The sequence below is a fragment of the Hippopotamus amphibius genome, chromosome 15 (genome assembly GCF_030028045.1).
Source record: "Hippopotamus amphibius kiboko isolate mHipAmp2 chromosome 15, mHipAmp2.hap2, whole genome shotgun sequence".
Lineage (NCBI taxonomy): Eukaryota > Metazoa > Chordata > Mammalia > Artiodactyla > Hippopotamidae > Hippopotamus > Hippopotamus amphibius.
In genome coordinates, this window is record NC_080200.1 from 41,089,538 (window position 1) to 41,101,356 (window position 11,819).

Consider the following 11,819-nt stretch of genomic DNA (forward strand, 5'->3'; position numbering starts at 1 on the left):
AGTAACTACACCTAGCTAGTGGCTCTTATCTTGGACAGCTCACATCTGGACCTAGGGTAAGAACAAGTCAATATTGACCCACACCCTTGAGCAGCTTCTGCTGGTGTTAAAATCTACTTTTATCCATTTCTCCATCCATTCATTTGTCAGGGGTGACGGACCTACAGAGGTTCTAGTAGCCTGTAGCCACTGGGCTTCTAGAATGAAGTCAGGCAGCTCATCTCTAGCTCACCTGTTATACTCCCCTACAAACTGAGGGAGGCTCTTTTGTCCATATCTTGATCTGGATGCTGATGATCACGGGTCAGGGCACTTCATTCTGCCTCCATCTCGCCCTTCTGGGATGTGTCAGCCTTGGTTCTCCTCCCTTGCATGTGAAGCTGCCTGTCTTTCTTTTAACCACTTGGCCTTAGATTATTGACATTTCTCTCTATGTCTGTTTGTAAAATGGGCATTTTGGGTGTTCTCCAAAAGGATAGGGAGGCTAGGTTGAAACCTACAAATCACTATGACACTTGTGGTGAGAAGAACAAAATATTTGAGTTGGATATGATGTTAGAGATGATGAAGTTCAACTTCCTCCTTGCTCTGAAGAGGAAAACCATGAAATCCATGATTTGAGTGAAAAACGCTACCATTCAGGTATCCATCTATTTGGCAATATTTATGTGCCAGGTAGTGTTGCAGCTGCTGGTGTACAGAAGTGAAAAAGAAAAAGAAAGGAGTATCTGTTCTCACAGAACCCATTTCCTTGTGGGGATGATTGACAGAGGTTCTAGTAGCCTGAAATCTAACAAATAGATCATAAAATGTCAGATAGAGACAAGTGCTACCAAAATACAGTGAGGCTATACAGTCATGAGAAGTGCTATTTCAGATGGAATGGCCAGGAAAATGTTCTGTGAGGGGGTGACATTTGAGTTGAGACATGGATAAAGTTGGGAATTGAGCCATGTGACACTCTGGGGGAAATCAAGGGGCAGAGGAAATAGCCAAGGCCTGAGGCTGGAGTGTGTTTGGCTGCTCTGAGGGACAGCAAAGAGGTAACGGAGTGAGTCCCAGGGGGACCAGGGGCCAGAGCGTGTAGGGTCTATTAGGTCATGGTACGGACTTGGATGCATTCTTGGATTTACTCTAAGTGCAATGGAGTGCCACCGTGGAGCCTTCCCTCATGTCAATTCCAACTCACTCATTAGATCAGGAGTTGAAACTTGAAATTCCTACAGGCAGATAATGAGAGCGCATGTCCTGTGGCCGATGGCCACTGTTCAGCTCCAGGTTATCATGGCCATGCAGGAGTGCAAGACCAGTGCTTTTAGAGGTCACTCCTGATAAACGAAAATGTGACATAGAAATGTTCGTGTGAAAGATTTCAATTTTTAAATGCTGCAAAAAAGTCAAATTAAATGTGCAAACACACACACACACACACACACACACACACAGTACTGGCCAAAGGAAATATATCTGCAGAAAATATCCACCAGTCTGGGTCTTCTGCATTAGATAATCATGTTCAGGCACTTTGGACGTTCAGCTAAAGCACAGGAGAGAAAGAAAATTCCACATCATGTCCAAACAAAATCACTAGAGGATGTGGAATGACAGCCAGTGTAATTTCCTCTGAATGAGCCGAACGAGGGAGGACAAAATCTACTTCTGCAAAGTGATCCTTCCTGTTAGGCTGTAGGGAGTTGGAAGAGACCATTGCTTTCTCTATAACACTGAGACAATAAACTTTTTAAAAAGTGCATTTAAAAAAACAGTAGAGAGCTATGGACACAAATAAATCCAAAGGAATCGGATTCCAGAGAGGGTGACTTCTTCCTAGCGGAGAAGAGATGGGGGCCTCTAGGCACATTTGTAAGTGTGAGCGTGGCAGGAGGATCCTAGGACATGCGCAGAGTGGCTCTGAGGCAAGGAAAAGACAGGAGATCGTCTAACAGACACATGGGCTGCCATGACAGGCTGCAGTTTGCAGGAGCTCAACTTCAGGACCAATTCTCTCCATTTGTCAATTGTACTTCATGCGATCTTGCTGAATGTGTGGCAGTGCCAGAGACTGAGGGCTGGTCTGGAAAGGCAGAGAGAGAATTCCATAATCTCAGCCCAGAGAAGATCAAGTCTTCTGGACTAGAGCGCTTATACTGTCTCTACTGGGAAAGCCTGTTGGGCTCAGGGTGGAACTCCCCTCCCCCACTCCCTGTCCTTCCCTGCAAACTTAGCACAGAAAGTTTTGTTTAGATGTTGGTACCCTATTGTTTCAAACACAAAATCCAAGGAAGTCTCCTATACTTTCACGTGGCTGTGATTAGAGCTTTTCAAGAATATTTCTGGGTTTTGTTATTGTTAAGATTTTGAACAAGGGTTATTTGTTCTTGCAGCATAATCTAACCCATCATGACTGACACTATTTACTTATTCACCATCAACTATTATTTTTTACTAAATATTTTTTAGTAATTTTTTGTTACTGTCAACTGAATTTTATTTTATTTTATTTATTTTTTCACATAAGGGGTTTATTTTAAAAGTTTTAAGGATAGGATAGAGTTACATTATAATTATAAAAATTCCTTACAGAATTAACAGATTTATATTGTTTATACTTCTAAATGCAGAGAACATGGAACTGTCTACACATTGTATAAAATAAAATTAAAATTAAAAATGAATTCAAGCTTGAAAAATGAGGTCATTTACCTAATTTTAAAATGCGAACACAAAGACCTTTGAACTATACACATTTGTTCGAACTGCACTAATGATGGAAAATACAAAAAGCGCAGCATTTCCAAGGAACCACAGACATTTCAACCATAATTATTATTTTCGGTTATAATAATTGTTCCTGTTTTGTCTTTGGAGAACTTTCTTTTTTTCTTTTTTTTAAGACAATCAGCTTAAGAATGTTTTCAGGCACTACAGTTTGCGACAATCAAAACAGTCTTCTAATGGGTCCGCAGCTTTCAGCGATTCAAGCCCAATGCACTTCAGGGTTTGGTACATAAAAACAATAGAAATGAAATCTGCTTTAGAAGCAACTGTGATTGTTTTAATAATGCACAGTCCCTTCAAATGCTGCATGACATACACAACTGGAAAATCACCCTCTGTTGGCACTAACATTTGCTTCACCAGTGCATTTTTATCCTACAGCCACTGAAACAGTACAGTTCAGCAAATATACAGAAACTGAAAACAAATATAAACAAAGATAGAAAACAAAAAACCTAAATATATTTAACATGCAATTTTAGATAGTTACATTAAACATTCTACTTAGAATAGAGCATGCAAAAAAGGATGGTCTGCTTTTAAGGTTTTCCTTTGAAGCTTTACGTGGCAGCCAGACATCACACACGCACACACACGACACAGTAATACTATAGCAGGTCAATGAGAAAGGCCAATATATTTTATACAGAGATTCACGTCTTGTGTTGTCACAAGTCCCATGAAAATTTTGGAAATTAATGTTGTATTCCTAGAACAAGGAACCAACATTCCGATACCAGGAAAATGCAAGCAATGCATGCAGATCTGAAACATGAGCCTAAACAAAGCCTGAAATACTCGGCTGGGGAGCAGAGCTAGTCACGGCGTCAGGAAGTGTGGTATAAGCCACCAAAAGAAAAAAGAATGAGAAAAAAAAAAAGGGAAAAACGACAGCAAAAAACCCTTTCCCCTTCCTTCAATCCTAAAGGCAATAAATGGAACAATGATTAAAATGATGATAATAAGGGCTTCCTAGGTGGCGCAGTGGTTAAGAATCTGCCTGCCAATGCAGGGGACACAGGTTCGATCCCTGCTCCAGGAAAATCCCACATGCCACGGAGCAACTAAGCCCGTGAGCCACAACTATTGAGCCCATGTGCTGCAACTACTGAAGCCCACATGCCTAGAGCCTGTGCTCCACAACAAGAGAAGCCACAGCAATGAGGAGCCCATGCACCACAACAAAGAGTAGCCCCCACTCACCGCAACTAAAAGAAAGCCCGTGCACAGCAAAAAAAGACCCAATACAGCCAATAAAATAAATAAATAAATAAATAAATAAAAAATGATGATAATAAATCACATGTCACATTCATCTAGAGAGTGGCAGATCATGTGGTATTAAAAGTTGCTAAAGGTACTTGCAGAAAAACCACAATGCAAGTCATTAAGTAATGCCAGAAATGTTTCAACTGACCCAACCCTTAGGATACCTCCAAAGGACTTTGCTTTTCTATCTAAAGTCACTGTGTCCTGTTCATGCAGTGCACACTGGATAACTCACTCTCTAGGCTACACGTGTCCACTTGGGCTCGGGGAGCTGGGTTCAGCCTTGAGATTCACATGCAGGATCTCTTACAAAAGCCACCAGGAGAACAGGTGACAGATCTGTAGCATGACACTTGTTTCAAGCACACGAGGAACATCTAAGACATGGGTACTCACTGCGTGGAGATGCTCTCCCCTGGCTGCCCTCGGTGAGGCACTGGGCACTCTGGAGAGAAGCGGGGTGCTGTATCTACCTGGTGCGTGAGGTTACCATCCACCAGCACAACAAGGCGCAGCCTTCCTGAAGGTGAAAATGGGCATCACACAAACCACGCATGGCGCGGCCTTGACACTACAGAATCTCTAACATCGAGAACAGCCACGACAGAGGCCACACAGACAGACCTGGTGTTGATTGCCAGCATATGCATTTAAGCTTTCTGCCCAAATTTTAGGTAAGGTTTTCAATCTCCACAAGACTAGTTTCACAAACCACCTTTCTCCTAGCTTTCAAACTGCCAGGATTCATCCAAAACAGTTTTAAATGACTATTATACTAGCTTAACTTTTACCAGACTTGCCTGTAACCCCCTTCCAAACAGACAGACTTCTTTTAAGAGGAAGGAGTTCCTTACACAAAATGCTTTGTGTTCACATAAATCTGTACTATTCAGAACAAAACCAGCTCTGCTGGCAGAGATTGTGGGTTCTCGGGGACATTTAAGCTTTCATTAAACTGGAAAGCAATCAAGTCTTTATGTCTACAAATTATACATTTAAAAGTTCCACAAATTTGGCAAAGTTTGTAATGACACCTAGGATGTTTTCACCAAATCGTAGACACAAATATGGAAAACATCATCAAACTTGATGCAATTGACAGATGGTTTGGCTTCTACTTGATGAATGACCATGCCAGTCCTTTTAGAGCCATCTTTTTTGGCATATTCCACTTGTTTGCCTACCAGGCTGTCCACAACTTCTCCTGGTTCCCTTTCTGCTGGAGGTGAATCATTAGAATCGGGCATAATGGGAAAGTCGCCTTCTTTATAATCATCTAAGAGCTGGTACATCTACAAGACAGGATCTTTTCTGCAGGTGATGTAAAACCATGTGTTCATTATAGGGGCGCATGCTAAGACCATTCCCCTCCACTCGTCTTTAGAGCCACCCTCAGTCTCAAACATGTGCTCTACTGCTTTGCCAATCATTGTGTCGGCTAGGTGTGCATCACCGATTCGAGATACTGTTGTGGGATATCTGTTTCTTCATCATGCTTGCAGATATACCAGCATGGCCTGCATCAGCTCTGGACCACTGGCCAGGTATCTTCCTGAATGAGGTCTTCATTCATTTGTATTTAAGTGAGCAGCAGAGCTGCTGGACTAGGGTGAAAATTCAATATGCTCCGATTTGAAACTTTTCACAGAATTTCAATGCTCTTGTTAATCCATCATCCCAAGCGCCTTTTTAAAAAAAAAAGTTCAGCAAAAATACGTGAAATCCCAAGTACTCTGCCGGCCACCTAGGCTGCCATCCGCAGCCGGCGGGCCCTGCCGTCCTGCAGCGCGCTCCTGCCCCGGCCAGACCGAGACAGACGGCCCTGTCAACTGAATTTAAACTATCCCTTTCACCTGATCATTTTTTATCTCTACTTGGATACAAATACGGTCACAAGAATCAGAGTCTCCTTCTAACTGGTGAGAGCAGTAACAGGTGTCTACACAGGTTTCTCATCAAATATCACATCACACATTCAGCTCATCCTAGGGTTCAAAATAGCCTTCTAGAACTCCAAGGCAGTTACAGCTTTGTGTGCCTGTTTGCAATGTCTTTTGCAGCCTCCATATAATACACTCTTAAGAGTGGTGTGGATTTCATTCCCTGAGTTCTACCCCTTTTCCCTCCAGGTCTTCAGATGCTAGGAGAGCAGTCAATCAGTACCTTCAGATTTACTCGTGCAGTTACTTTTTAAATTCTGTAGTATGAGAGGCTGTAGGAGGAGGTTATGGGTTACCCCGTACACAATGGAATATTGTTCAGCTTTAAAAAAAAAAAAAAAAAGGAAATTTTGCTATTTGTGACAACATCAATGAACCTAGAGGACATTATGCCAAGTGAAATAAGTCAGACACAGAAAGACAAATATTGCATGATCTCACTTTTATGTGAAATCTAAAAAAGTTGAACTCATAAAAGAAGAGGCTGGAATGGTGGTTGCCACGGACTAAAGGGGAGGGTGAAAGTGACCATGGATATAAGCACGAAATCCTAGAGATGGCTGAACAACAAGACACGAGGAGTTTGGGACCCTGACCAGCTGGAGAGGAGCCACCATACCAGCTCCAACTTCCATGTGACAAAAAATAAATTCCTATCTAGTGTAACCGTTATTACTTTGGGTCTCGGGTATAAGCATCTGGTTCTATCCTAACTTAGTGGTGTTGAAAGTGAGGCATAAGTTTTCCTGGGGGGTAACTATCCTCTGTGGGATATAAAGACTTACAGTTTTAAGGAAATCAATTTCCAGATGCTCAGAATATTCAAACAAGAAATAATAATAATAATATTTAGCAATTACCTATGTTCCAGTACTTTACTTATACTAATTTATTTAACATAACTTGTTATGAATGCTCTCCTAAAATTAATCTTAGAGCAAGCCTATGGCTAAAGCTGGTTCCCTTTCTCACACCCTTCTCATGGATGCCCTTCTCCTGCTTCAAGGAAAAGGTGTAAATCTCGCCCACGTATAGTGAGACTCTGCCTTTGAGCAGCGTTTCTCAACCTTTTCTTCATCATGGCCTCCTAAGGAGGCTTTTAGTCATTTTTTCCTAATCAACCCCACCATAAAAATTTAATACCGTATATATATACTCTGTATACTGGCTCATGTACTGTATGCATATCTGTCCTTTACACACAAAAAGAGTAAGATTTTTTTTTCATTCTTCAAGAGCCAGTTTTGGCCCCATCAAGAAAACATGCCCTAGAATGTAAAAACTTACAGGGCACCAAGGTACCATTTGAAATACTGGTGCTGGTGGGAGATATTAAATGATTTTATGAGTGGACAGTAAACATTTTGCAACTCATATGATTCCTGATTCTTTGCTTTAAGAAAATTTAAGGATATAGTCAATTTGTCAGTTGATAATTGATTAAAGTTAGCTCAGAAAGATTCAAAGAACTGAATTGCATTGCTATAAAAAGCCCCTTCCATTTCCATATAATTATTTATATGAAAAAGATTTCTCAGGGCTTTTGTATATAAAAATGGAAAATATTAATATAACTGATTCTGAACTCCTGCTCATTCTAATATGAAGTGTTACTTATCTATAGAATAACTAGAATAAATCCTATTCAGAGATGCACTTCCAATAACATCCACTTTTTATGTTCAATGATTTGTAATATATATTTATGTTCGTTTTACCAAAATTATAGTGATAATTAGATTCAGAAGACATTTTTCAACTCAGATCCTTTTGGTCATTGGAAATTTGAAAAAAATTAAATATCAGATTACATATATATGTGTGTAAGTATAAATCTATATACATAAAATGTATAAATATAAAAATATATAAACATAAATATATATTATAGTAGAGAAAATAGTATCATAGAGTGATCAATAAAGACTAAGTGAAAAAAATATATATTGTATTAGGATGAAATTATATGGGGGAAGTCAGATTGAAATGTGAGTTCAAGAGGAAAACAAATTGCTATAAAATTTCTGACTCTTAAAGAAGGACCTGGACTTCCATAGTGGTCCAGCGGTTAAGACTCTGAGCTCCCAGTTCACGGGCCAGGGTTCAATCCCTGGTCAGGGAACTAGATCCGTCATGCCACAAGGAAGACCTGACACAACCAAATAAATAAATAAATAAATGAAGGAGTTGCTTCATGTTTCTTTTATTTTATTTTATTTTGGCCATACCACTCAGCTTGTGGGATCTTAGTTCACTGACCAGGGATCCCACCCCGCCCCGCACAGTGAAAGCACCAAGTTCTAACCATTGGGTCACCAGGGAATTCCCTGTTCATGTATATTTTAAGTAGATCAGTGAATGATGGCGGACACCAAATCATAACTTTTAGATTCCATTTAGTATGTTTAAAACAGTCACGTGACAGTTCAATTTTAAAATGTCAAAATATACAACATGCCAGAAAGTAATCCTTTGCAGCGATTTAAATGTATGATGAAAAATTTAGATGTCATCATAGTTAGAAATGAGTGAGATTGTTTTTAAACTTGCTTTGAGGGATGCCAAGGGAAAAAAGTTGAGGATTGCTGTCCTATTACTTGAGGTTCCAGTCTGACCGGCACTCTGGTGATGATACCAGCAACCAAGGGCAGGATGGAAGCCGCCTTCATCCCACTTCCGCTTGCTAGTTCTGAGAATGGGGCTGAGCTTACAGGTGAGGCATGAAATGGCCCTACGGGTGAGGGGTGAGAGGGGCCGAGTTCAGGAAATGAGGCCACTGCTCACCTGCTTCTTCCCCCTTCCCTGCTGCCTGGGGTCTAGCAGTAAACAGCACCCTGAATGTGGAGCAATGGAATTCAGAGTTTATACTCTGCAGCCCTGTCCTCCACACAGGACCTCCACCCCCCCAGCCCCCGCCCCCAGGTGGCTGCACATCACCACGTTCCCTGGGATTTTCTTCCCCCACTCCAGTCGTTTTCAGCTCTTGCGACACCGACCTCTTTTCTCAAAAATAAAAGTGCCATTTATTTTTGGTCTTTGGAGAAATCGATTGCATTGGCATCTCTGAGGCTGAGACCAGGATTCTGCATGGTTAACTCTTCAGTGTAAGAATGACTTCTTTTTTCCCCCCCCCCCGAATGGTAAAGTATTTATTGAGCATCTACTCTGTATCTTGCACTGTGCCCTCAACTTTCAATTTATGAATGTCACAATGTATCAGCTATCACGTGTGGGATTTAGGTGCTTTGTGGATTCTTTTTTTTTTTTTTTTTTGTTAGAGTGAACAATTTGGTATTTTTTTTCTTTTTAGTAATGCATATATGGCAATCCCAATCTCCAATTCATTCCCTGCCAACCCTCCCCGCTTTCCCCACTTGGTATCCATATGTTTGTTCTCTACATCTGTGTCTCTATTTCTGCCTTGCAAACCAGTTGATTTGTACCATTTTTCTATATTCTGCATATATGTGTTAATATACAATATTTGTTTTTCTTTTTCTGACACTTCACTCTGTATGACAGTCTCTAGGTCCATCCATGTCTCTACAAATGTCCCAGTTTCATTCCTCTTTACAGCTGAGTATTAAAGAATGACTTCTTTATGCCTCATCTCCTTTGTCCAACAAATGTTGGTAAATTCTTTGCTTATCACAGGAATTTGAATTTGAGAGTTTGGATTAAAAACCTTAAGAATTGGCGATGTGAATTCAAGTGGATTTCAGCCTGTTTTATTCTTGGATGACTGGCAGATGCTGGCGATTTCTTGGCTTTAACCTGGAAGAGCAGGAAGAAAGCAAGAAGGTTCAGAACAAGATAAAATGCATTTCAAAAAATGAAAAATAAAGAAGGAACAGGAAAAGCACAAAATAAGCTTTCTTCTAATCTGATTCTTAGGATGGTGACACTGGAAAAATGTCCACAAACATCTAATACTGACAAAAGAGCAGATGGTTGCCAGCACTGTACCTAACTCAGAGTTGGATGCCATCCCAGTGAGATTGTTTTAAAACTCACTGGGGGTTGAATCAGAGCGCGAACTAGACCAACAAATCATAATCGGAGGCCAGGAATGGGTGCTCTGCTCAGGGCAAGCTTAGGAAGGAACTGGGGTGCAAGGGGGTCTCTATTAAGCAGAGTCAAGACCAGCTGATTCTGTGAGGAAGCCTGAGGAAAAGTCCCCATGGAGACGGGAGCCAGGCAGAGGGGTCCCTTTGATAGCATAGAAGGGCTTACCTAAAGAGGTGGGTAAAACAGAATGGGGGCAGACTTAGAATCTCTCTTTAATTTTCCACTTTTAAAACCAGCAACTGTCTCCGAGCTAGAATGTTCAAATTCTCTTGATCAGCTACTTAGGCCAGGTTTGAATCTCAGGTCACAACCCTTGATTTCTCCTGAGTTCCCTACACGATGCCTCACAGCCTTGGCTATCAGAGTGATGTTTTCAATTACTTAAAGGAATTCAGGCAAGGCAAAAAGGTTGCTTTACGCCAGCCCCAGCAAGCTTGGCTTTTGCCATTTAGCAAGACTCACCTCTTTGTGCTATGGAGATGAGAAAAAATAACCCCAGTAAAAGCCCTACAAGAAAAAAAAAAAAAAAAAAAAAAAAAGCCCTACAAGATAGGAACAAAAATGGGGGGAATTTGAAAAACTTTCCACTTTGCATTTCCAGCTTTGGGGTGTGTGGTAGTCTCCGAAATAACTGTCTGTCTAGACTAGAGAAGGGCTTTGAAATTTTGGGGAGAATTATCATTGCTTCTTTGATTTCAAAACACTCCCTTCTCCACTACCACCTTGTTTTTGTAAGAATTTAGTGGATTAAAATTAAAATAATTGTTTGTTTTGAAAAGTTAGGGAAGAATTTTCTGATGCTCCTGGGGGTGAAATGGAAACCCTCGTGGTGGCTAGAACTGAGATTGAGGATTGCTGCTCTTAGACTGGGAATATCAGAGCATAATCTAAGAGATTTTCAGGAGTCTTCAGCTTTTGACCTTTGGAAGGTAACATTTTGGTTTCTAGCACAAATGAACAATTTGTTTCCAGTCATTTAACTTGTACCTCACTTGCACAGGCTACATTCTTTCCATTTATTATGTTTACTTAAACATTGTTTTAACCCACAAAAGCAAATGGGTAACTAAAGATATCTGCCACAATGCTTTATTATTCTTGTTTGCTATGCAAAGCATGCCCTTACTCAGTTTAAGAAAAAAGCATGATGGTTTTCTTACCCATTTGCCTGTCCTCTCCAGCCTGAATCATGTATGCATTGTTCAATCATTCATTGATTCATTTACTCAATTGAGAAATATGTATTGAGCACCAATCATGTTCTCAGAACAGGGCTGGGCATTGGCGTATAAGAAGATGGGTTTCCTGCTCTCTGGAAGCTTCTACTCTATTGGAATTCTCTACATATTCCTCTCAGAATCACTGTGCAGACCTCTTGAAAGACAACATTCTTTTGATTTTTGTGTCTTCATGGCTTGGCAGGGGCATTTCTTGGCCTGGACTTTTATTTTCTGGCCATTTTCCCAGGGACCAGAGGCAATGCATGTCAGCACCACCCTTTCTCCACCAGGGATGAGGCCTGAGGGATCTTCATAACTTCTTTTTACCTGACTCACAGGGAGGCCACACAGAAGAGTTCTCCTGGAAGGCTTGGAAGCTGATGAGCCACCTTAAACAAAGGAAAGAAATCATCCTTTCGTTCCCGGAGGGGATGGAGATGTGTGAGTTGGGGCCTTGACTACAGCCAAGTTGAATAAATATGTCTTTGGGTATTTAGTTACAATCCTGGGGATTATTGAACAAATCTCAGATCGTGAGAGGAAC

General features: G+C 40.8%; 1 pseudogene; it reads right to left on the reverse strand.

Moving 5' to 3' along the window:
• Positions 1-5,081: 5,081 nt before the first annotated feature.
• LOC130837028 (spindlin-3-like) lies at positions 5,082-5,616 on the reverse strand (annotated as a pseudogene).
• Positions 5,617-11,819: the final 6,203 nt, after the last annotated feature.